At 45.1% G+C, this 25,218-nt stretch overlaps 2 non-coding genes across 2 annotated transcripts; both read right to left on the minus strand.

The window, feature by feature from the left end:
- Window positions 1-21,478: 21,478 nt before the first annotated feature.
- On the minus strand, window positions 21,479-21,550 carry TRNAA-CGC. The gene has a single exon. It is a non-coding gene; the product is annotated as a tRNA-Ala (tRNA).
- Window positions 21,551-21,829: 279 nt separating this feature from the next.
- Window positions 21,830-21,900, minus strand: TRNAG-GCC. Its single transcript has one exon. It is a non-coding gene; the product is annotated as a tRNA-Gly (tRNA).
- Window positions 21,901-25,218: the final 3,318 nt, after the last annotated feature.

Below are 25,218 nucleotides of genomic sequence, written 5' to 3' on the forward strand. Positions count from 1 at the left end.
TAATTCAGTTTTCTGCAGTTTTCTGTGCATTGCACTCATTTCATATAACAGCGTCAACGCAGAAAATACAAGCTGCGCCATTTATTATGAAAGCAGGTGGAGAGGAAGTAAAAGGAAATCTCTCCATTGGGACACAGCTGGCAAAAAAAAAACAAGAACTAAAGTTAACATTTTTGGCTTCAGTTCTACCTTAAGGCCTCGTTCACACCATCCTCAGTGCGTACCGACCCGATTGTGGCCGGAACGCATTGCGGCCACCCAGGGGCGTCCCGAGGCTGGGTGGCACCCGGAGCGGTGTCCGAGTGTCACCCCGCCGAGACGTCATCACGCAGGCGCGACAGTATTTTGATACCATCTTGGGATAAGGTATGCCGCCGGGTCCCCTCCTCTCTCCTGATACTGTCGGGCGTTCGGTCCATGACCGAGCGCCTGACTTTTCAGAGGGGGGTGACACCAAAATGACTGCAAGTCATTGCAGTCATTACATGCAAAATTTTGTATGGGGCCCTGTGATTTCTAGTTACGCCCCTTGCAGAGATCTCACACAGCCCACCTGAGAGTGACCCTGCAGAGCCCACCATAGACCCTCTATGGTGGGCTCTGCGGGGTCTCAGGTGGGCTGGTCACACCCCTGCACGCCTCTTACCTGTCAACCCCAATCCGCTGTCAGCCTTCTCCACTGCTGGGCCCCGCCTCCTCCTCCGTCGCCGGGCCCGGCCTCCTCCTCCGCTGCAGCTGGTGGCTGTCACTGACTCTGCAGTGGCTGTGAAGAGGAATGAGCTGCTGCACAGATCACCGCCAGTGACAGCCAGCAGCCTGCGATGCCATAGCGAACCCAGGCGGCCCGCACAGCATCAGGGGGACCCCTTTGTTCCTCGTCCTGGCCGGGTCCCCCTGTGCCCCAGGCCCCATCGCAGCCGTCCGTGTGGCTATGGCGATAGTTCCACCATTGATCACATTAACGTAGTGCTTTCAGCTAAAAAAAATAAGTGGCAACTATCTGGTACCCCCTCCCCCAACCCTCTTACAAAATCCTAGGTGCAAAAAATAGTAATAAAAAAATGAAATCTGGTACTAGTATAAAACCTCAGGTAGGGCCCCATTCACACCAGGGCATATTGTGAACACACATCAAATGTGCAGAAAAGTGCACAAACATGGAACACTCTTGCGTTGCTATTACTAGGTAATGGCACTCCAAATGTGGCCAAGCAAACAAGTTTTTTCCCTGCACTTTCGCACGCGTGAGAATGCGGCTAAACACATGGGGAAAAAATGCAGAGTCGCCAAATTTGCAACATATACTACTTTTCCACATTCCAGGGACCCAATGGGGAGCAAATGGGACAGGTGCCTAAAGCAGGAAATAAAGTCCTGCAAATGTGTGGGAATTCGCATTCCCACATTGTCCGTCCCCGCTTTGCCCTGGTGTGAACAGGGTCTTAGTGACAACAGCTCAGCGTTGAAATGAATGGGGGTCACACTGCCCCTGTCATACAAGAGTGGGTGAGGGAGGACAGAGTGACCCCCATTCATCTCTACGCTGAACTGTTGTCACTCAAGTGAGGTTGTAAAGCTCCACCAGCTTTTATTTTTTTTTATTGCTAATTTTTTATCCATTGATTTTGGAAAGGAACATTTCAGACAAATGCACCCCCGGCCTGTGTGATCGGGGGAGAAACCTGTCTGAAATCCCCCTTATCCCCCCTCTACCACCAGGAACCCGCGTGTGGTGCGTGACGCACATTCCCAGGTCTCCATTGTGGCCAGAAATGAGAAGCAGCTGTGTGCACTCGGCTTTCCGAGGAATGTTGTTCTGGGCGCTCAGCGCAGCTCCTCCAGTCAAGAAATCTTTTATTATTCTATAAAGAAATTACAAAGTATCTGGTCACAATGGCTTCCTTCGCGTCCATTCACAGCGGAGCCTCAGTGTCTTTGGGTGATACTGAAGCGTTTTTGTTGCACGCTTTTTTTTTACACGTTTTTGTTATAGCCAATGGAAAGCTGATTACTCGGAGGAGGAGACGGTTGTTAGGTGTGAAATAGCGTGAAAAATATGCGTTACTGGCATTTTTATTAGGGTTGCGACCTTTTCTTCAAGCCAAACCCGAACACTGGAAACCCAATTTGTTTTGTAGAGTATACGTATGCGTATATATTTTGTGGCATGATCCTTTGATCTATGATCCTTTATTTCATTCCTTGCATGAGCTTCTAATAGCTAAAGAGGATTCCCGATCTAAGCAAGACTCATAGGTTGGAGGTGCGTCCCCGCCGACTGGAGGGTGGAAGGGGATCAGCTATATCCAGACCTTGTTTCAGAGGACTGTGGAATAGGTGAGCGGTTTTCCTTAAGGGAATAATACACGAGGAGAGGTGGTGGCACCTTCTTTTGAAGACACTGTAGCGATAACTCCCGGGGGAGCCGCTGGCTGTCCGGTTCACTTCTAGCCGGTCTAGGGTATGATCTTTAGCTGCCCGCCAGAGGCGTAACTAGAAACCTCAGGGCCCGGTTGCGAGAAACCATGAAGGCCCCCCCTCCGCAGAGCATTGGCCTGCTGGGCAATGTCGGTGCCTCGGCGGTTACTGGACTGGGCCCTCTACCCCCCCAAGTAGCAGAACACCAGTGCCTGCGACCCTGGGGTATAAGAATTAAGGCATGCTGGGACTTGCAGTTCAACTACAACCAGCATGCCTTCATTGCCCCTGTACACCTCTCCACATCACCCAGGGAACTACATGTCCCAGCATGCCCTTATGGTCTTTGCACACCACCCCCCCACATAAATCACCCAGGGAACTACAAGTTCCAGCATGTAAGCCCCCTGCAGTAGTGTCTTGCGTGATATGTGAGAGTTGTACAGGGACAGAGAGTGCATGCTGGGACTTGTAGTTCCCTGTATGATAGAAGACTATTTTAATTACTTTCCTCATGAAAATACAATGCCATTATAGTACAGTAACTTTTTAATTCAACTACCGTATATTCTATTCTATGTTTCTATAATGACATTGTATTACTAGTACTTTCATGAGGACGGTAATTAAAACAGCCTTCTATCATACAGGGAACTACAAGTCCCAGCTGAACTGCCGACTTGTAGTTTCCTAGTAGTACAATGACATTATACTGTAGAACATGGAATAGAATATAGACAGTTTCAGCCATATTCTATTCCATGTTCTATAGCTTGAGCAGGAGGCTGTAAAAAAACATACTAGCGTGCAGGGACAGCGGCCAGGAACATCGAGGCGGGTCTCTCTATCAGGTGGCTGCTGCTGGGTCCTCGCAGCTGAGGCCCCTGTGCTGCCCCAGTATTTGCCTGAATTTCTGGCTAGTTGTTTTCTCTGGCCGGCCCGCCCGCTTGTCACTGTCTGGCGGCCGAGGCAGCCGCACCGTCGGATCCCCGTTTGTATAGTCCAGATGGATGTAGATCCTCAGTCCAGGAAAGACACCGACCATGCTCTTAAAGGAGAACTATGAGGCGAGTGCTTTTCACTCACCTCATAGTTCTAGCCGACCTGTGACAATGAGACTGTCACAGGTCGGCTTAGTAGATCGGGAGGTGAGCGAACACATACCAGCATTCGCTCACCTCTAGATACTGTCACAGCTCTCTGCCGTGACAGGGGAGGGGCTGGATTCCCCGCTCCGATCCACCAGCGCTGACTGGCGGAACGGACGGGGGAGGGGGCGGGTACAGCTGGCTACAGACATAATTGTCGGGATCCGCTTCAGCTGCGGCGTCTCAGTATACCGCGAGCAGCAGCTCACGGTATACTGCGGCGTCTCATTATACCGCGAGCTACAGCCCCGTTACCCCAAGGAGAACTATGGGGAAAAGCCTTAACCCCATAGTTCTCCTTTAAGTCCATTTAGTTGCAGGGTAATTCAAGAGCCTGCACTGATCCCGGTTCTCTTCCTCTTTCAGTCTCTCAAGCCTCCTCCATGTTGGAGGCCTCAGGGAAACCTTTTCCCTCACTCCAGCCCATGCCCACCCCCAGGCCTCGGTCTAGCATGGGGGGCAGGCTGAACAGGACCCAGCCCTAATCCATGACTGGTCCCGGCGAGAGAGAGATCACATGGCAGCTCCCACCAATATATGTACTCTGTCCCAGCTTGCACCACTGGCTGAGAAAAGCCCAGTGATTGGCTGCTGTACAGTACATACATTACAGTATCCACCATTGGCTGTCCCACAATATGACAGACCCCCGCCCAGGGGGGTACAGGCGAGGTTAGACACCTGGAATTAACCATATAACTGCCACTACAAATCCAGCCAGGCTGTCTACAGCCCTGGCTATCACTAAATGTATAGTAGTCACATCACAGAAGGTGATGGGCGCTACAACACTAAGGCCCCATTCACACTGAGCGACATGAAAATTGCGCGATTTTCAGCGCGATTTTATATGTGCCATATTGTGCGACTTATCGCGCAACTTTTTCCTATTGGGCTGTATGCAATCAGGAACAAAATCGCTCGAAATCCGCAGAAAAAAGGGTCATGTAGGAGCGACAAGCTACAGCGACGAGCTACAAGCGATATTGAGCGGCGAGATGTGAACAGCTCCATTGAAATGGATTGGAGAAGCTACATAGAGCGATATCACGTGGAAATATGAGCGATATCGCTGCAAAAATCACGTGATAAATCGCTCAGTGTGAATGGGGCCTAAGGGGGTTATTCACTTAGCTGAAGTGAATAACTGAGCCGAACATACGGGCGCCCACATCTTGGTGTATACCAAGATACACTCAAAGATGGCGGCACGCAAGCGCAGAACATGCCGGCGGCCGACGTGGCCGCTGCTTGTTCTGCATCTTCAGTGTGCTGTTTCGGATTCGGAGGCTCATGACCTCCGAATCCGAAACAGCAGAAAATTTTGTTTTCTTTTTTCCTTGATGAAACGAATGTCTAGTATCTTGCACAGCTGTACAGGATCATCTTCTGTACTAAATTGCACTGGGGGAATCCCCGCTGCAAGGGTTAATTTTTGACATACCCGAAGTTCTTCGGTCATTGGACTTAGGTGAAAATTATTGTCACTTTTGGAAAATAACAACTTCTTTAAGATAGCAGTCACATGACTACAAATAAAGACACTTCTCATTGTGTAAAGATTGGTGGATCGAGCCTTTTTGGTGTTGCTGACCCAGAAATGAGCTCCCAGTACAACTACTCTCTCTTCCAGTCTGAGCGCCGTTGTGCACGGGAATACAAGAAGAGATTACAAAGTATATAACATGATACATTTGTTGTTTTCTTAGATCTGTCTGGAGTTCAGCTTTTCTGAATGATTCTTCGGCGTTGCTGTTTCTGTTTCCTAGCGCTTCTTCTAGACCTAACGCGGCGAGGGCTGATGGCTGGATTTCACCCAGTGGTTAATGGGGTTGTAGCGAGTTGACATAAGCGGCATATATTCTGCTTAATGCTTTTTTCCAGTAGTGTTACGTTTCTTCTGCTGGTGGCAGCAGTGGATGGAATTTCCATGAGAGGTGTGAGGTGAGGGGCCCCCAAAGAGTAAACATTAATGGTCTTATGTCATGAATTCAAACACACATTCCCATAGCACGCTGAAATCCTCAGCACATTAGAACTTTATGTCGGCTTTCCAAGTTTTTCTTACATATGTAACAGATTGTAAAATGTGCAGCAGATGGGATTGCCGGGTTCAGTAGCCATCCGGTTCTCCCAGGGCTGGATTAACAAAGGGGCTAGCGGAGTGCCAGCTTCAGGCCCACCAGTGAAAATAGAACCGGCCAACCTGGATCGCCTCGGTTTGCCCGTTGGTGATCTTACCAGCCATGCTGAACACAATCAGGCAGAGGCGCCTGCGGCTCTCAAATTAGGTATATTAGGTGGCCCCTAATTAGAAAGCTACTGTTCTATAAGAATGCTGGAAGTGAGGTGATCTCAACTGTTGGAGGGTGCTAGGCTCAACACGCATGCGCCTTTGTTCTATCACGCATGCGTCCTTGTTCAGATACTCCTTAGAACAATGATTCCTGTGGGAAACATTGTATAACAATGCTAGTTGCCTGGCTGTCGACACTTTGAGTCACCAAACCAGAGCATCAGACATTTACAGATAAGGAACTCTGACTTTGCTGGGACTTTTCTGACATGGTCTCTGGGTGGTGACTATGAAGTCAGAGGGTCAGCATAAAAGCCATGCAAAGACAATGGCAGAAGTAAGCGAAGATAGCCCCATATTCCACTAGGGGAAGGTCTAACTGTCAACAAAGGCTCAAGAATTTCTATAGTATGAAATAAATCTGATCTCGTCTTAGGCGGTGTGTAAGTTGTAAGTAGTGTATCACCAGTTCCTGTTCTCCATATACAGGATATTACACTATGATGCCAGTCTGACTTTGGCATATGCTATCCTGATATATCTGAGAGTCATTATGATAATGAAGTAGCTTTCTCAGCTAATCTAATTAGAATGCCTTGCTGGCACATGATGGATTTCTAAGAATTTGCTTCTCATAATAATAGACCGAGTGGGAGGAAACTGCCTTCTATTCTCTGTAATAAACAATGTCTATGTATAATTTTTGTTCTATTACTCATCAGAGATGATTAAACTGTACCAGAACAGAGCTAACTTGTGCCCAGGCTTTTTATTTCTGCATTTTCTGCACATTCCTTAACAAACCTTCGGATGGCACAGCGAGCAAGAAGAACAGTTAACAAATTCAGCACTGGATGAAACAATATGAAGTGAACCATTATAATAAATGAGGGGATGTACAATGTTTACTTAAGTATTGTATTAGGGTGGGGGAGCCTTAAAGTGACATTAAACCCTCAGATTTTTTAACATAAAACAATACTGTAATGTGTGCCTTACTGTAATTCATGGCTGTTTCCCTTCTCTTTGCTGCTCTTACTTTTAAATCCTTATCTTTTCTCATGCTTGGGGAGAACTTCCCTTTGCAGCTGAGTGCCTCTTCCTGTTGTGCTGGCTCAGGTTGCAAACCTACACACAGACACCATGTATCCATTTCAGAGACAAGGCAGTCTGCTGCAAAACAGAAGTTCTGCCCAGCATGAGAAGAGATACAGATTTAAAAGGAAGAGCAGCAAAGAGAAGGGAAACACCCATGGATTACAGTAAGGCACACATTACAGTATTGTTTTATGTTAAAAAATCTGAGGGTTTAATGTCACTTTAACGGTAATGTCAACCCTATCAAATATCAAGTTGACTGTCTGTTAATGTCTTGATTAACCCCCATTGAAGGACCCCATTGACAACCTACTAAGAAGACCCCTTCATGAACATGCAGAAGGAGCAACCTGCACATCTACCTGTTATACAGTTCAGTTTACTGATAACCAGTGTGTTTAAGTCCCCAGCAGTGGTAATAAGGCCAACTAGTTGAATTGTCTAGTCCCCTTGGCCTGCAATATCACTAGGGAAAGGACAATTTGAGAACAAGCTCAACTTTTAAGAGACTCATTAGGAGTGGAGCACTTCCTGAAGGCTAATTTGGGCCAAACTTGTGCTTTTGCAATTTAAAGGATCCCTCCGCCAAGGCCAACAAAAAGCAGAACTAAAGCCTCTTATCCTCTAGAGTCAAAGAAGATGCCATCTTAGCAAATATTTGAATTGCAGTTCCCGTGATGCTGCATATTCAATCAGCTATGACACCAACCATTTGAGGGCCTGAAAGTTTGGTTGAGAGCTGAAATAAGCACACTGCAAACCTTGATAGGTGGAGTGCCTTTAAAGTAACTGTTTTGGGAGACCATTAGATTGGTGAGTCTAGTTCCATTTTAAAGACAAAGCAACAGGCCAGTTTCAGTCTCCCACTGCTCTGCTCAGCACCAGCAGCTAAAGGAAATACTCGGTACGGTAAGGAAGAACATGTGACCAACCATGTGTGACAACTCTGATCCAATCAGCACATGTTTACTTTAAGAGGCAATCTTTTGACAGAATTAACATCATAGCAAACCATGGAACCAGTACTAAACACAGGAATGAGGGGCCCGGGAAAGGATCCAACAGCTGAAGCCTTTGAAACCTTATCAATGGACCTGGATAGCACATTGAGGTAGGGAGTGCTGCTACAGAGGTGCAGGTATTTAACCATATCTGTCCATCCTTAAAAATGCTGGGACTCAATGCTATCCAACAGCTATTCCACAAGCTATCCAAGAGCTTCTTTCCCTCTTCTCAATGAGAAAAGAAAAGGATTAGCAATTCTACAAAAGGTAGAACTTCCTCTATCCTCTTCAAATGGATGAGGGCAGTTGGGGAAGGAATCTAAATATTTATAGCCACCTTAGTTTCATGGGTGATGTTTCTTGGAAGGCTGTCACAGAACTATACATGAAAGGGCCATCTTGGTGTATTGTATACATTTAAGTGCCCCCAATCTCCACATTGTGGTGATTCCTCGCATTCTTACTTTGTGGCTGGCACAGAAACTGTGAAAATGTTCGCATGTTCTTAGCACCTTCCTCTTAGACAGTTGTCACCAAAACAAGTGTCCCCATTGAAAGATTTCCCCCAATTCTTGTTTTGGTGGCAACTCAAAATGTTGGTTTCTTCCTCACTTTTGGTCCCAGTGACATTGGTCACCAGGACAAGTTGGAAGAGTGAATCTCCCTAGCATGAACACAGAGAACAATAAAACCTGTACAAGGTTCTAACCATTTACTGCTCTACCCAAAACTAAAATAATGGTTTTTGGCTTTAGATACACATTAGGTTTTTCTGTGTAGGTTGAGCTTTGCCTGTTTTATCCAATCTTCTGTGACAGGAGGCCCCACTAGTCACAAGGAAGGCTTAAGAGATAGGAAGAAGCAGGGCCAGGTTTGAGAGCCCTTCTTGCAGACATAACTTTTTATTTTGTTTTCTGATAAAGAAGGGTACGGTTAGAAACTGTTAGTTTTCCTTTTTATTGTCTGTGTCTCTACTGGGAAGATGTCTCCTCACTTCCTGTCTTGAAAGGAAGTACCTTCCTTTCAAGGAGGGGCACAGACTGTTTTGGTAAAGTGAGGTAGGATTAGAACTTTAGAACTTCTGCCAATGGTTCTATTTCTGTCTGTGTATTCCTACACTGGTGACATCAGCACCCCTCATTTCCTCTATGGGTATCACATGGACTGGAAATGAGGGAAAATCTTCCCAGTGGTGTCACAGACAGAAATTAATATCTTACAGAATTTTTGAATTATTTCCCGCTCTAACCAAAACTTAAAAACTATTCGTTTCGGCTTCAACTTATGTAACTAAAGTCCGGAATTGCTAATACATTGCGGGCTGTACCCTTGGGTTCTACTGATGACTCTGATGATGACAAGCCTGCACCCAATTTGATATCTTCTGCCCCATGTGCTCCAAGATGGAGACTCTCATAGTTTAGAGTTAGGACCGCACTATAAGAGGTGCCTTGGCGCGGCAGTGCGGCTTACACATCCTTTGCAGAAGACGTGTATCCAAACCTCTGTCATTGTCCTTAGTGGTGAGACAAGTTGTTTTACATGCTAGTTTGTGAGTGTGCCATGATGCCTTTCTACTGTTCTACTGTTCAAAGCCCATTTCGTGTGCACCTTACTGTACAACTGGTAACAAATTGTTGAGTGCGTTTGTCGTTTGTTTTGCTTTACCGATTTGGTGCAGCGACGCATGGGGTTTCTCAGCTGCCAATGGGATGTGCGGGATCCCTTGTGTGTTTCTGTACCTTTAAGGAGGTGGGGCGTCCTCCTGACAAGCCTGCACCCAATTTGATATCTTCTGCCCCATGTGCTCCAAGATGGAGACTCTCATAGTTTAGAGTTAGGACCGCACTATAAGAGGTGCCTTGGCGCGGCAGTGCGGCTTACACATCCTTTGCAGAAGACGTGTATCCAAACCTCTGTCATTGTCCTTAGTGGTGAGACAAGTTGTTTTACATGCTAGTTTGTGAGTGTGCCATGATGCCTTTCTACTGTTCTACTGATGACTCTGACACGTGATTGTTACCTGACAGTAAATTTTGCTTTTGCATTTTAATTACAGTGCATAGTGGCAATTAGAAGACTAATTGAATGCTCCCTTGAATATATATGCAAATAATGCCCTTGGAAAGATAAAAGGATGTCTTGCTTTACATGGCAGGCCTGTAAGTGAATGACTCACCAGTAGATGTTTAGAGCAATTCCATAGCCTTTTCTCAACTAAAACGCCTACCTGTGGAAGCACTGTTGCACCCTAATGGTCCTCATCGATACAGGAGTATTGGTTCTGACCACTATGCCACATGATTATATATATTTAGGGGTTTACTCACTATGCTGCCGCAGGCAGCCGATTGGACAACCGACCCGAAGTGAAGTGAGCTGAGTGCTGTTCGGCTATTCACTTCAGGCTTGTACAGCCGTACATCGGCTTGCTTCGTGTGGCTTAAGGTCGGCCGAACATGCTCCGCATGTTCAACCGACCCGAAGTGCAGAAGGAGTTCGACTCAGCCGATCACACATCTGGATCGGCAAAGCCGAACCTCCGGCAGGCTACTCGCTGCTGTTCGGCCTGTTGCGGCATTCGGCTCGGCTATTTTGCTCGGTAACTCTGTGGTACCGAGCAGAATAGAAAAACAGTTAAAAAAGTAGAAAAAATAAAATAGAAAACGATTGGGCTGAGCTAGCAGTGACATCTAGATACGCCCAACTGTTTTGGCCGGGCGGTTCTGCTGCCGTCAGAATAAAAAATAAAAAAAAAACACCATAGGAATGCATTGCTAGATTCCTATTGGCGTTTTCACTTTGCAATAGCCAATAGCAAACTAGCTATTGCACCCGCCCTCTGCTGCTGTCAATCACTAGAGGGGACCTGATGGAGAACTTCAGGTCCCCTCTGCTGATTGACAGCAGCAGTGGGCGGGTGCAATAGCTAGTTTGCTAGCCTATGCATTCCTATGGTTTACTCTGCTCAATCGAGCAGAGTAAAACTTTCTCTCCCGGGTGGCCGGGAGCCGCTATCTAATAGCGGGAGTCTCCCGCCAGACCATCCGGGAGAGTTGGGCTATCTGGAGATCAGCATCCCTGGTTACGTGGTAACCAGGGACACTGATCTGTCTGTGCAAGTGGCCGGAGCCAGCCGTGAGATGACGGCTGGTTCCGCCCAGCAGTCAGTGGCAGGCTGTCGGCCGGCCAGCTTCGGCTTTCACCTCGACTCAGTCGAGCCGAAGCATATGCCTTAGGCTCGACTGAGCCGCTCGGCCAACTTCGGGAGCTGTACGGGCTATAGTGAATAGCCCGTACAGCAGTCCTTCGGTTCTACTGAACCGAAGGGGTCCTTGGACCGAAGCTAGCTGAAGGATCAGCCGAAGCTACGGCTAGATCCTTCGGCAGCTTGTTGAATAGACCCCTTAGTTTTAGTAGCCTAGTTTTGAGCCAGATAAGCGTGGCCAGTGTGCTTTCCTGGGCATCAGAGTATGTTAACAAAACACAGGCACTTCCCCTGGGCTTCAAGGCCGTCTCCACCTAGCAGTCTGTCTATTATGGATCAGCAGAAGACTAGTGAAGCATATATTCCTCAACGCCTAACGACGGCATGCTCCAGTCAATAGAATGAATGAATTGTTGTAATTGGCGTAGTCTTTTCCCCAGTCAACATCTTTCAAAATGTAATGTCCAATACATACTCATTGGTATTTCAATAATGAATTGAGCCCATGGGGTCAATTTACAAACTTAATTAATGCTGTGAAACCATCCAATAAGCCTCACCATTCATCAGCCTGTGTATGAAATGAATGCAAATGTGGCTTATTATACTGCGAGAGTCTGCAGTGTAATATGATGCAGATGAAGTGGATTTTTCCAGTTGGTATCCCCGTATTAAAAGTGCTGTTAACCAAATGCAATGAAAGCAGCCATTTTTCTGGGATGACATAAAATATCTATTTATTTTGGAGTAGAGTACACAGCCACAACTACAAGGGTCCTGATACTAAATTTCAACAAAGACACTTACATATCTCATGGGAGAAGTGTCTTGGGACCCTGGTATTCTGTATCAGGGACAGTCTCCTGGGATCCTGGACAGCTAGGGCATACAGGTGCCATCATGTAGGTTTAAGGGGAAGTCTGGGTTTTTGGTAACAAAGTGGGAATTGCAAATAGACCATGGGGATGATTTGCTAAAGGGAAACAGGCTGATAACTTTGCAAGCTTTGCACAAAGCTATTGTCACTTAGCTTAGTGAATGTGTTGGAAATTCACCCAATTACGTGCAAGGAAAATAAAAAATGTCAAACGCACACTGCATCTCCCCATCAACACAAGTCTGTCAACACAGGCGCTATAGTAGATCTCTGCTCTGGCATTCCTCGGTCTGCTGTGGCCATTTTGAAAAGATACTACTCTCCCTGTGGACAGAGGTCAGAGCATAAAAAAGAAATTGGTGGTCACCTATAATGAAAATTGGGAATGGAGTGCGCCTTTAAATGGTTTGATGTGATATTTGAGGGTAAATCATTTATATCTCTTTTAAAATGTATCTAAAGGCAAAACTTTGTTTTTTCTTTTTAGTTTTGCATAGAGTAGTGATGGGTTAAAACCTATTTCATTTTTTTTAACTGATGCCTGTGACCCGCCTCTCCCCACCTCCATTTGGGATAGTCACTCTCTATTTGTCCTGGTAAACACTTTTATTGGGACTAAAAGCGAGGGAAATCCAAACTTTTGAGTTGTCACCAGAACAACAATAGAGGGGAAATCTTCCAGTGGAGACACAAGTTCCAGTGACAACTGTCTACAGGAACTTTTCCCTCACTTTGGGGATATTTACTCAGTCTCATTTCCTTTTGTGTTTGAAGGAAGTGAAAGGAAATATCTGCAGTGAGACACATGGTAAAATGTCAAAGGTTTTTACCATCGCCTAGTCCAGTAATTCTTAACCTTTCTTTAGTCACGGCACACTTTAAAAGTATGCAAAATCTCAAGGCACCCCAGCCTAAAATGTCATAGATTTTAAGAAGGTTCCCACGCAAAAACACAAAAATAAGTGGGTTTCCCTGTTCACATTGAAGTGCTCCCTTCAAATCAAATCCCCCACTTCACATCAGATTCACCCTTTGGAACAGTAGCTCACCTTTCACACCAGAAGCCCCTCTTTCATATCAGAGTTCCCCTTTTACACCAGGAGCCCCTTTACCTCAGTCTTCATTTACCCTTCCCATCACAGTCCCACTACTACAAAATTTGAGGCACCCCTGAGGAAGCCAGAAGGCACATCAGGATGTCACGTCACCCTAGTTGAGAAAGGCTGGCCTAGTCTATCCAATGGGAAAAAATGGCTTTAGATATACTTTACATTAACCTATTTGCTTTGGCAAATTCTGTACCAGATAAACCAAGATGGGTGGTTGTTGAGGAATGCGATTTGCTGCCTGACATCTTATGTTGGCGCATTGCATGTCAAATAAACTATTATGTTACAGCATATATAGTTTATTTGGCTTATAGTAGAATGTGTAACTCTTTTATGCCACAACTGCAACTATTATTTGGTGCATACAAAAAATGTCGTTTTCTGTGTGTCAAATATTTGTTCACCGACAATTTTATTTATTTATGATATTTATATAGAGGCAACAATCTATGCAGCACTTTACATAGTAATTTATCTGGCCCTCTGTGTTAAAGTGACACTAAACTCAGGAGTTACATCTTAAAAATACATTCAAGTACTCTGACTATTACCAAAAATGTATCTTATTTGTGTATCACTCGGCTGTATATCCTCAAATCATCTCTGTATTGGTGCTGACACTGTCCTTCTTTCTGGAGGGCGGCTACGTTTGTTCCCCATGGTCCCTCTGTGTGTTGTAAAGTAGTCACCGCTCCAAGCTCACTCCTATGATGGACAACAATCTCGTGTTTGGTTTATTATTTGTTTTAAGATTGTAGTCCATCACAGGAGCGAGCTTGGAGCGGTGACTACTTTACAACATACACAGGGACCATGGGGAACAAAGGTAGCCACCCTCCAGAATGAAGGACAGTGTCAGCACCAATTCGGAGATGATTTGAGGATCTACAGCCGAGTGATACACAAATAAGATACATTTTTGTTAATAGTTCAGGTACTTAAATGCATTGTTAAGATTTAACTCCTGAGTTTAGTGTCACGTCAATATCAATAGCAAATGAAGCCAACTGAAGCCTAAAGATTCATATATCATTACAATCACACGATGGAACGCTACCAAGTGTCATTTTGTTGCATCCATATGCCTAGCATGGCAGCTAACAAGAATTACATATACAGTAAATATAGTTATTTTTGTACCGGTCTACATGCATACCTGTGAATACTTTTAGTAACTCTTTACAATGTATTATGTAAAACTTTTTGCTTCAGGTAATCTTTATTGGTCTATTAAAACATCTCTGACATAAAAAACATTTGTGTGACCTTGCCTTGGCCCTGGGCACAGCGTCAGAAGCTCATGAACAAATGCTGATGAATGTTCTGCACATAGATGGAAATCCTCCATAACGTAAACCTTGTCTGCTACAAAATCAGCTCCCAATTGTTGGGTTCTGTTGTTTCTAGAAACAGTTAAATACTTCAGCATAAGGATATCTGGATGACTTATTTTTGGATTCAAAAAAGTGGAATTCAGTGGAGTTCACTTGTGTTCGAAGTGGAGTGTTATAAGGGAAGTATCTGAAAGACGGACTGTATTGTCACAGCTGCCAATTTAATTCTTCTTTTCATTTTCTGGTCTTGTAATCATAAAAGAAAGATTCATATTATTGACTGCTATAGGCAACACAGGAAATTTGCAAAGGCATTCCCAGGTCGGGTGTCACCCAGTGCGGCCGCCGGGTGTCACTCGGTGGCATGTTATCATGCACACGTGTGACGTTGGTACTGCCAGTGGTCATCTTGGTAATGAATGCCGACAAAGAGAGGAGGGGACGTTCATCTGGTGGGAGGTATGTCACCGGGTCCCCTCCTCTCGTGCAGCTGTCCATGTCCACCATCCATGACCGAGTGCCCGACTTTTCAGAGGCGGTGACACCAAAATGACCGTCAGTCATTTTGGTGTCACCCCCTCTGATGGTGTCACCGGGTGCAGGCTGCGCCCCCTGCACCCCTTTTGTGGCTCCCCTGGAAATTTGTTTAGATACTAAGCCCCTCCTCTCGTACAGCTGTCCATGTCCACCGTCCATGACCGAGTGCCCGACTTTTCAGAGGGGGGTGACACTAACATGACTGTCAGTCATTTTGGTGTCCCCCTCTGATGGTGTCACGTGGTGCGGGCTGCACCCCCCGCACCCCTCTTGTGACGTCACTGGAAATTTGTTTAGATACTAAGCACCTCTTCACACTTAAGCTCTTACTTTAACATGTGAGACCTCTGTTTTTTTGGTCAAAAACCATTTACACAGATTCTCTTTACTGACTGGTGGAGGGAGTGCGGGGGAATCTTTTTTTGTTGCATATTGGTAGAGAATGCTATAATGTGCACCAAACCTGTTAAATTTAAATTGATCAAGTAGCTGCCCTCCTGTATGTCTGTTGCACTGGGTTCATGCTAATAAAAAGTCATCAGAGATTTCCATTTCCTTGGAGAGATTTCCTCTCACTTCCTGTTGTAGCTATCAGACAGGAAGTGAAGGGAAATCTTTCCAAATAGCACACAGATGGCAAAAAACAGTTGACAGGGGTTATAACCATCCCTTACTCTATGCAAAACTAAAAAATAAAAGTTTTGGCTTCATTTCTACTTTAAAGTAATATTAAGCGTTAATTTTTCCCCACAATAATACTGTATTCCCAGATCAAACGTATCTAACTTGCACAGCAAAGCAGTTCTAAAAAAAATTCCGGCCGAGTACTTACAGGTATCATGTTTCCATACAGCTGGGTCCAACTCTCTCAGCTCGGCTTCCCTGAACTTTCTGTCCAGGACCAGATCACAAGGACAGAGCAGACTCCAGTAGCCATCCATCTACTAGAGTGGACAGGGGAAAAGGGAGGAGGGGGTAGCAGAGGAGTGGCTTGCCTTTTCATGCCTATGTGTTTGAGGAGACACACACAGCTTACTAGTACACACAAGGGTGGCTCCATAGGACCCTGCAAAGGAAAGGAGCCACCCTAAAACTGAAAATTGTATACATACCTATCAGTAATTCTCCTCTCCTGAAGCCAATACATTACAGCATACGGATGGGTATAGCTCTGCCCATCACCATCAATATGCTGTCATGTTGGTGTCAGAAAAACTGAAAATTGTATACATACCTATCGTTAATTTTCTTTTTCTGAAAACAATCCATGGCAGCTAACGGATGGTGAGGGGCGGAGCTATACCCATCCGTAAGCTGCCATGGATTGGCATCAGGAAAGAAAAATTACCGATAGGTATGTATACAATTTTCCTTTTTACTGACACCAACATGACAGCATATGGATGGTGAGGGGCGGAGCTATATCCATCTGTATGCTGCCATGTTGGTGTCAGGAAAACAGGATACAGGGTCATTGCTCAGGGGACCAGCTGATTCCGCAGGAAACTAAAACTTTGAGGGTTTATTCACAGCATTTGCGGTGCCTTCCAGAGCGGTAGCTGCTGGAACACACAGCAATCACTCACTAAACTTCCCCCTTCGTTCTGGGACGGGAGAGGGGCAAGGCTGTGCATTGAAGTCTATGGCACTTAGACTTCAGCCACGTCCCCCGCCCGCAGTGCGATCAGACGTGTGGCAAATCATTGCCTGCCTTCCGTTCAGACGCGAACGCAAAAAAATGCTGCATGCTCTATATTTTGCGTTCGCAGTGGAACGCAGGCAATGTTTTGCCACACATCCAATCGCACTGTAAGTTGGGGGGCGTGGCTGCGGTGCCCTTGACTTCAATACACCACCACGTCCCCTTCCGTCCCAGAACGAATGGGGAAGTTCAGTGTGTGATTGCTGTACATTCCAGCAGCTACGCACCTCAATTGGTGTGAACAAGCCCTTACACATCAAGGAGCAGCATCCATTGTAAGTGATTTCATCATCATTTGAAATACAACGTAGCTTAAAAACCTTTTGACTTTAATAACACTTCAATTAACGTTGGCAGGTTCTATGATTATCTAATCAACATTATTCTAAAGACTTGTGAGGGGAAAATGCAGTTACTAGTGGTGGTAAAAATGAATACCTAAAATAAACCTGGGGAACTCAGTGCCCGGGGTACATGTCTTGGGTGCCAGGGTCTAGCAATGCATGGTAATCCTAACAAAAAGCTCTTTATTCATATAAAACAAATATTTTGGTTACTTTTCTTGTATCTCCAATCTAAATTTGAGATCTTAAACTCGAAGCCTCATGGTTTAGTTCCTTCATTCAGGATTTACTATTAATCTGATACCCTAGAAAAAAAAAATAAAGGGCGATTCATTATGGAATAAAATGTCTTCACTATTTTTTTTTTCTTTGCAGCTGTAAAATTTGGGATTAAATGTCAGATTGAAAAAGTTCAGGAGAGTTTACCATTATCTGCACTTTGTGAGAGTAAGCATTAATTTTCATACAGACAATAAAACTTCCTCAGATCATCTTCTCTAGCGCTTCCACAATGAAATACAATAAACCTTTCTCCCTTTGCTAACCTAAATCAGGCACAAATCATTTGGCAAAACACAGCTTTAATTCACCCACATTCGGGAAAGGCTAAGTCAAGATTTGCATTTTCTGCCGCCGTTCTGCTTATCTGCAGGTAGTCTGGTATCCGCAGCTTGGGCGAACAGAAGCTCCCAGAGACGTCTGTATTTCTGTACAAGCGTCTTGAGGCTAAGTACACACAAGTGTTTTAAATCTCCCACACCAGCGCCAACATGGCTTCTTTTCTGAGCGGTGCGCTACGCCAATTGTTGGCAAAATAATTCTGGGTTTGGTGGCTTTAGGCCCCGAAAATGTAAAAATTACCCAGTAAGACAAAATGTCTCTGACCTCTCAGCAATCTCTGACTCTTAATTTGACCCTAACACTTAACTCCTTCTTCATACCTAAATCCCTAAGCATTTAATGTAACCGCTAAATAAAAGGCCCCCCCCCTTCTTCTTCCCAGGGCTCCCCCCACGCTGTATTTTTTTTATACTTACCTTTTCAGATGTCTTCAGTCTAATCAAATTAATGTCCATAACCCATCGCACCCCTGACCAATAAGTCCCTGGAAAATGGTGGGTGCTGTGGTGGCAAATGGATGGCTCCATCCAATACAAGAAGAAGATGAGTCACCGGCAGTGGTGCACCTACAGCAATAGCAGCCCAGACGGCTGCTATGGGGCCTGGGGGTGGAAGGGGGGCCCCCCACAGGTTGTTAAGGCAGATTGAACATAGAACATGTGAATATAATACAATACTCTATGATTAAAAGAGAACTATGAGGTAAACTGTTTATCCCATAGTTCTTTTTAGGGTCATGGGAGGACATTTACTAACCTCCTCCCATGACCCAGAGCTCAGTATAGAGCAGGCCATTGCCTGCTCTATACTGAGAGCGCTGCAGCCGGGATGGATCCTGACAATACTCTTGATCCACCCAGCTGGCTGATTGACAGCAGGCTCTGCCTTTCTAGACAGTCACAGCTCTCTGCAGGGAGATAATGGGGAAGTGAGCTAGTGGCAGTATGCGTTCGCTCACTTGCCAATCAATAGAGCCGATGCATGGCAGTTTCAATGTCACACGTCTGTTCTAACTATGAGGATGAGTGTAAATCACTCACCTCATAGTTCTCCTTTAAGGGCTGGAGGTAAAGTCTACACTTTAGAGACAACTTCAGATGCAAGAGGAGTCATTTGGGATCTTGGCATCATAACTCAAAGCTCAGAGGGTGATCGTCAGGGGGCCCCCCCCATCACTTTTTTGCTAAGGGGACCCATGATCTGTAGTTATATCTCTCGTCACGGCACTCCAAAAACATTAATCAATACGTCTTTATTGACGCATGCTCATTATATCACATACTTGCAACGTTTTGGGGCTGCAAAGGGTCCCCTTCATGAGACAAAACACTGTTTTGCCTGGTAAAGGGGACCCTACATGGCCCTGAAACATCCCAAGTATGCGATATAATGAGCATGCGTCAATAAATACATAGTGATTCATTGTTTTGGAGTGCCGGTGACTCATCTTCTTCTTCAGGCTAATCGAGTGACATGCAGAGGATTCTCTGATCTTTTCCAGTCAGTAGGTGATCCTTAATGTAGAGACTGGTGCTGATGTCACCCCTTCTCTCTGCCTCACTGTAGGTAAATGCAAGGTGCTTTTGTCATGCCTTCTTAAGGGATGGGTCTATGACCCCCTGGATTCACAGGATGTCCTCCTGGTAAAATTATACTGGGTGTCATTAAACCCAAAGACTGAAGCCATCTAGTGGTGGAAAGGAGTTACTGCAGTGGTCAGTACCGAAGAGGAGGTGAGAGTTGTAGTCAGGGCTGTGCAGTGAATATTCCCTCCTACATGCTGCATATCTCCCTTTCTAGATATGAATTCGTTAACTGCTTCCAGTTTCTCACCACATTGGCTAGATTCAATATCATCACCCAGGACTAGTATGTGGCCTGCGAGTCAACAAGTGACAGCTTCCATCTGAGTCTTTTCACATCAAATGTGTGACCGATTCAAGGATAGCTATGTGTTCCTCATTTAATAACTTAGTTTGTTATTTAAGGATGTGCCGTAATCTATAACAACTGGTCAGATATCATTTCTATTGGCCGAACCCTTCGTCGCGCTGGGTTACTGTACAGCAATGGTCTTTGCAGTATTTTATAAAAGCTCTGTATTGCTTAGTGACATCTGCTTGCCACAGTGGAACGCCCACAGCCCAATGTGAATAGCTAACGACACAGCAGCCAATAGGCCTGACTCACCTCCTGGCAGCCACTCGCTCCACTGACGGCATGCGCTGCTGGTGTCACCAGGTCCATACTGAGATTTGTGCCAACCTGTAACAGGAAGAAAAGGATATACTGTCAGGCTCGGGCTATCCATGTCTGTTCTGACTGTTGACCTGTAGATGTCAATCATACAGGTACAGTCTCATAGAGAATGGCAGGTACCATATTAAAGAGACACCGATTTAAACATTTGCAGGTGAAAGGACAGAGAAATCAAGAATTTAAAATGCTTACTTGCAGTGTTTTTCCTTTTTATTAATTATTTTTGTATTCACTTGCAACGGGTAAATCTGACTTTTCCTGAAAGAGTCAATTCTCTATTACAGCCTCCTCCCTCTTTGCATGCCATAGATCTCTCCTCTTCTGCGAGTGCCTTATTACTGTCTGTGCTGGCTTAGCTCCTCTGCCCCTCGCTTCTCCTCATTACATAAACTTTTATGTAGCTGCCGGAGGAGGAGCAAAGAGGAATAATAATGAGGATCAATTGAGTGACAGTTCTGAGACTGCTGGGGCTGCTGACATCACATCCAAGAAGGTGGCACCCGGCAGCAGTCTTGGTGAATTACATGCATAGAATACATTGAATGTACATATCCTCTAATGAGATCAGGGTCACTATAAGGCCTCATTCACACCAGACACAGTGCGTTCCAGCCCGATTCTGGCCCGAACGCACTGCATCGCATTGCGGGCGGCTCAGTATGCTGTGGGGCAGGAGGGGGCACCGTAGCCACGCTCTCCATCCACACATGAATCCAAGACACATTGTGCCTGGGGTCCGGTCCGAACAAAATAGTGTTTGCAGCATTTTCTTCGGACCGGACCACAGGCATAATGTGCCTTGCGTTCCCGTGCGGCCACAACATAGTGAGTCAGCCACAATGCGTTCTGGCCAGAATCGAGCCGGAACGCACTGTGTCTGGTGTGAACAAGGCCTAAGGGGGCTAGAATTTCAGGGAATATAATTTGTCCGGAGAACAGAACGGGGTGACAGAGGTGACTAAAACCAGATCTTGGCCTCCAGAACTAGGAATGTGACTGACTCCAACAACCTGAAAACCACGCGCCCACATCTGGTAGAGGACCACAGGATCCTAAGCAGATACAAATGTGTGTGATGTATTTAATGATCGTATTGCGTGAATTTCCATTGCCCGTTTTAGTTTTACTTTTCACCGAGCGATATTATAAAAGCATTAAGACGCATTGAAATAAAAAAAAAAATATGGAAAAAAAGGTGTGTTCAGCTTGAATGTTCCTTTCAACATGCTAATAGAAGTTCTTAAGGTGTGTAAATTATTATTATTATTATTGTGGCCTTAAACAGCTGGGCTTATTTTCAAAAACTGAAGCCCTTCAAATGGGAAGGGGGTTTAACACCGCGGATGTCAACTGGTTAAATGACCAGTTATATTTAGTAATGATGTCTATGTATATATATAATAAAAATTGCATTGCCCAAGCAACAGATAGTAGTGAATGAAAAATACCAAGAGTCTTCCGTGTGCTTTTTTCATTTTCCCTTGTGCCAGCAAAACAAATCTGTTTATGTGAACCAAAATAGCTGGAGATGCCGGGGATTGAACCCGGGACCTCACACATGCGAAGCGCGCGCTCTACCACTGAGCTACATCCCCCAGCTGACTGCGTCAATTGCCACCATCCACCATAGGAAGCGATAATCCCTTTCCCATGCATGCTGCTCGGTTTTCTGGATTCACGATCTTTTGCCCCTCCTTTCTGTTTTGGCTTTGGCTTGTTTGAATTGCTTTAAAAGAAAAAAATAAAATAACCTCAGCGAATACATACCTGTGAAATATATAAATATACATCAGCTGCTGTAATTCATTCAAATAAAATTATAAACAGCATTGATCTAATTAAGTTAATATAGAATGAAAAAAAAAAAATTAGCTTGCATTGGCCGGGAATCGAACCCGGGCCTCCCGCGTGGCAGGCGAGAATTCTACCACTGAACCACCAATGCTTTGCTGAAAGCATAACGATTCCAGTGTGCTGATAAGACTTCCAGCCGACTTCACGGATACGAGCATAGTTTTTACTGTTTTGTTAGCCAAAAATAATAATAATTATAAACTATTCAAAGAATCACCTTCCTTAGGTCGTACATGTTGCTAACGCTCAGCTTCTGCTGTCACTTCAGGTTCTTGTTTAACTTGCTGCTGTCAGTTATTTACAGCAACGTTTTTAGAAATGTATCTTACACCCTAGGGCCCTATTCACACCTGCATGTTCCGTGCGTGCTCGGTATGCGTTTGCGGAAACGTGCACAAAGGTGCAACGCGCTTGTGGTGCCATTCATTCTTAATGGCAACCGAAATGTGACCAGCAAGACTTGCATTTTTTACTCTGTGTTTTTGCGCACACAAACGGGAAAGCAAAAAAAGCCAAACATGTGAGGTCAAAAATACTACATACAAGTTTCTTTGCCATGTTTGCCGCGCATCTATGAACCCATTGAAATGTATGGGGACGCTCAGCAAACGCTGCACACAAGTGTACGCACAAGCGTTCCTGCAACACGTAGGTGAGAAGCGGCTCTTAGTATTGTATAGTATAGTATAGTATTGTAACCAGTCTACTCACCAGATAAAAGTTTCAGCTATTTATTGTGCATGGTGGACAGATTGGACAGCTGCATGTATAGCCAAAACTTTTTTGGGTGGTACATTATCAATGTAGTGGTTGACAATTATAACCACAATGCCAAGGGAGTGACCTGGCATTGACACCCCAAAGAACAAAGATCCAGGACAGCTATTAGAACTTTTCTTATATAGGGATAATTATTACTATTATTATTATTATTATTATGGCGAGAGTCGCTTTAAAGTACAACTATATTTTTTGCTTTGGATCCATCCAACACTCTGCATTACTTATTACTGAACCCTGCACTATGTGTTACTTTCTACTGACCTCTGAACTCTGTGTTACTTATAACCGATCACTGCGCACTGCATTACATACTACTGACATCTGCCATCTACGTTACATACTCCTGACCCCTGCACTCTGTGCTGCATACTACTGACCACTGCACTTTATGTTACACACTACTGTCCCCTGCACTCTGCATTGCATTCTCCTTACCTCTGCATTTGGTGTTACACACTACTGTCCCCTGCACTCTGCATTGCATTCTCCTTACCTCTGCATTTGGTGTTACATTCTACTGTCCCCTGCACTCTGCATTGCATTCTCTTTACCTCTGCATTTGGTGTTACATTCTACTGTCCCCTGCACTCTGCATTGCATTCTCCTTACCTCTGCATTTGGTGTTACATTCTACTGTCCCCTGCACTCTGCATTGCATTCTCCTTACCTCTGCATTTGGTGTTACATTCTACTGACCCCTGCACTCTGCATTGCATTCTCTTTACCTCTGCATTTGCTGTTACATTCTACTGACCCCTGCACTCTGCATTGCATTCTCCTTACCTCTGCATTTGCTGTTACATTCTACTGACCCCTGCACTCTGCATTGCATACTCCTTACCCCGGAACTTGGTGTTACATACTACTGACCCCTGCACTCTGCATTGCATACCCCTTACCCCTGCACTTGCTGTTTCAAACGACTGCATTCTGCTTTACTTACCATTGAACCGTGAACGCTGTTTTCAAACTGACCCCTGCACCCTGCATTTCATAATACTGCACCCTGCACTCTGTGCTATATACTTCTGACCCCTGTACTCTGTATTACATACTACTGACCCCTGCACTCTGTGCTATATACTTCTGATCCCTGTACTCTGTATTACATACTACTGACCCCTGCATTCTGCGTTACATACTACTGACCCCTGCATTCTGCGTTACATACTACTGACCCCTTCACTCTGTGTAACAAAATAATGACCCCCTGCACTCTGCATTATATACTACTGGGCCCTGCACTCTGCATTACATACTACTAGCCCCTGCACTCTGTGCCACATACTACTGACCCCTGCACTCTGTGCCACATACTACTGACCCCTGCACTTTACAGTACAATATTTCTGAAAACAACAGGTTCCACCTACGACTAAAATATCACTTTTGGGTCGACCCTTTAAACTTCATTTAAAACAAGATCAGTAGTAATAACCCTTCACCTGCCTAGCAGCAATGTGTAAAGTGTCAGCCGTCGGTTTATAACACTGTAACAATTTGCAATTGTGATTGTCAGGAAAAGTTACAGTGTGACCCGGTGTTGTGACAGAATCCTGGACTTTGTTAGAAATCTGGAGGTGATTGGGTCCACAAATTTCACAGGCTATTTGCCTGTAGTGCGCATGTGCAGGGAAGCGGGTACAGATAATTTACAGGGAGGGCGCCTGAATTCTATTTATATTTGGATTATGTGATAAGTGAGGTGGTTGCAGGCGCCTTGCTTGTGAATTGTGTAACGGCAGTAGTAGCTTCCACCTCAAGGTGCTCGGTGTGTTCATTTTTGCCTCGCCTGTGAATTTCATGGATGCTCAATTGTCAGGGAAATTTCTGGACCCAATCAGCGGCTCTGAGCTTGAGCATTCAGCCAATGCCCCCCGCCATGCTCCCCGACACCCCCCGGAAGTGACATGCGGGTCCAGATTTCTAACGGGTCCAGGATTCTACCAGAACACCGGCCCCGATGGGCTTCCTGGATGAGCTTTCCTGAGCCCCATTCCAGCCGCCTTGACTGGTTAATTCCATTGAACGAAACAGAAGACGTATTCCACAAAGTTGTCGTGTTACATAATTGTGTTTACAGATCTTTTTACAGGCTTTCCATATTTATCTTTGTCAGAAGAGGAGAGGCAAGGAAGATGTCTAAGATTTCGGGATGGGAATTTTGACATTTAAAAAAACTAGTCTTGCACGCTATTGCTGATTGACTCAAGGTTAACTGACATAAGTAACATTGAACTACAATTTAGGTATTGCTTCAGCCTAGCTTCCTGCAAGCCCTCTGTGACATCATAAATATCTAAGGGCATTTTGTTTTATGTACAGACAAATAAACTTGCTATAGTTTTGTTTATATAACGGAAAGCTGCAAAACATTTCCGAAATATTACTAAACTTGCACAACTCGGTGACATCACTGTCTGGGGGCAGCCGATGAATTTAAGGGGTACAAGACCAGCTTCAGGCAAAGCTATTTTTCTAGTAGGGTGCGGGAGGTTTTATTGCTGTCTTTGCCCCCATTTGGGAGGGTTTCTCTCACTTCCTGTCCAGGTGTCAGACAGAATAGGAAGTGAGCGGATGACTCTTTAATGGGAAAATAGGCAGCAATGAAAGCCAACATAGGACC

This window comes from Nanorana parkeri, unplaced genomic scaffold (genome assembly GCF_000935625.1).
Source record: "Nanorana parkeri isolate BGI_ZX_2015 unplaced genomic scaffold, ASM93562v1 scaffold112, whole genome shotgun sequence".
NCBI lineage: Eukaryota > Metazoa > Chordata > Amphibia > Anura > Dicroglossidae > Nanorana > Nanorana parkeri.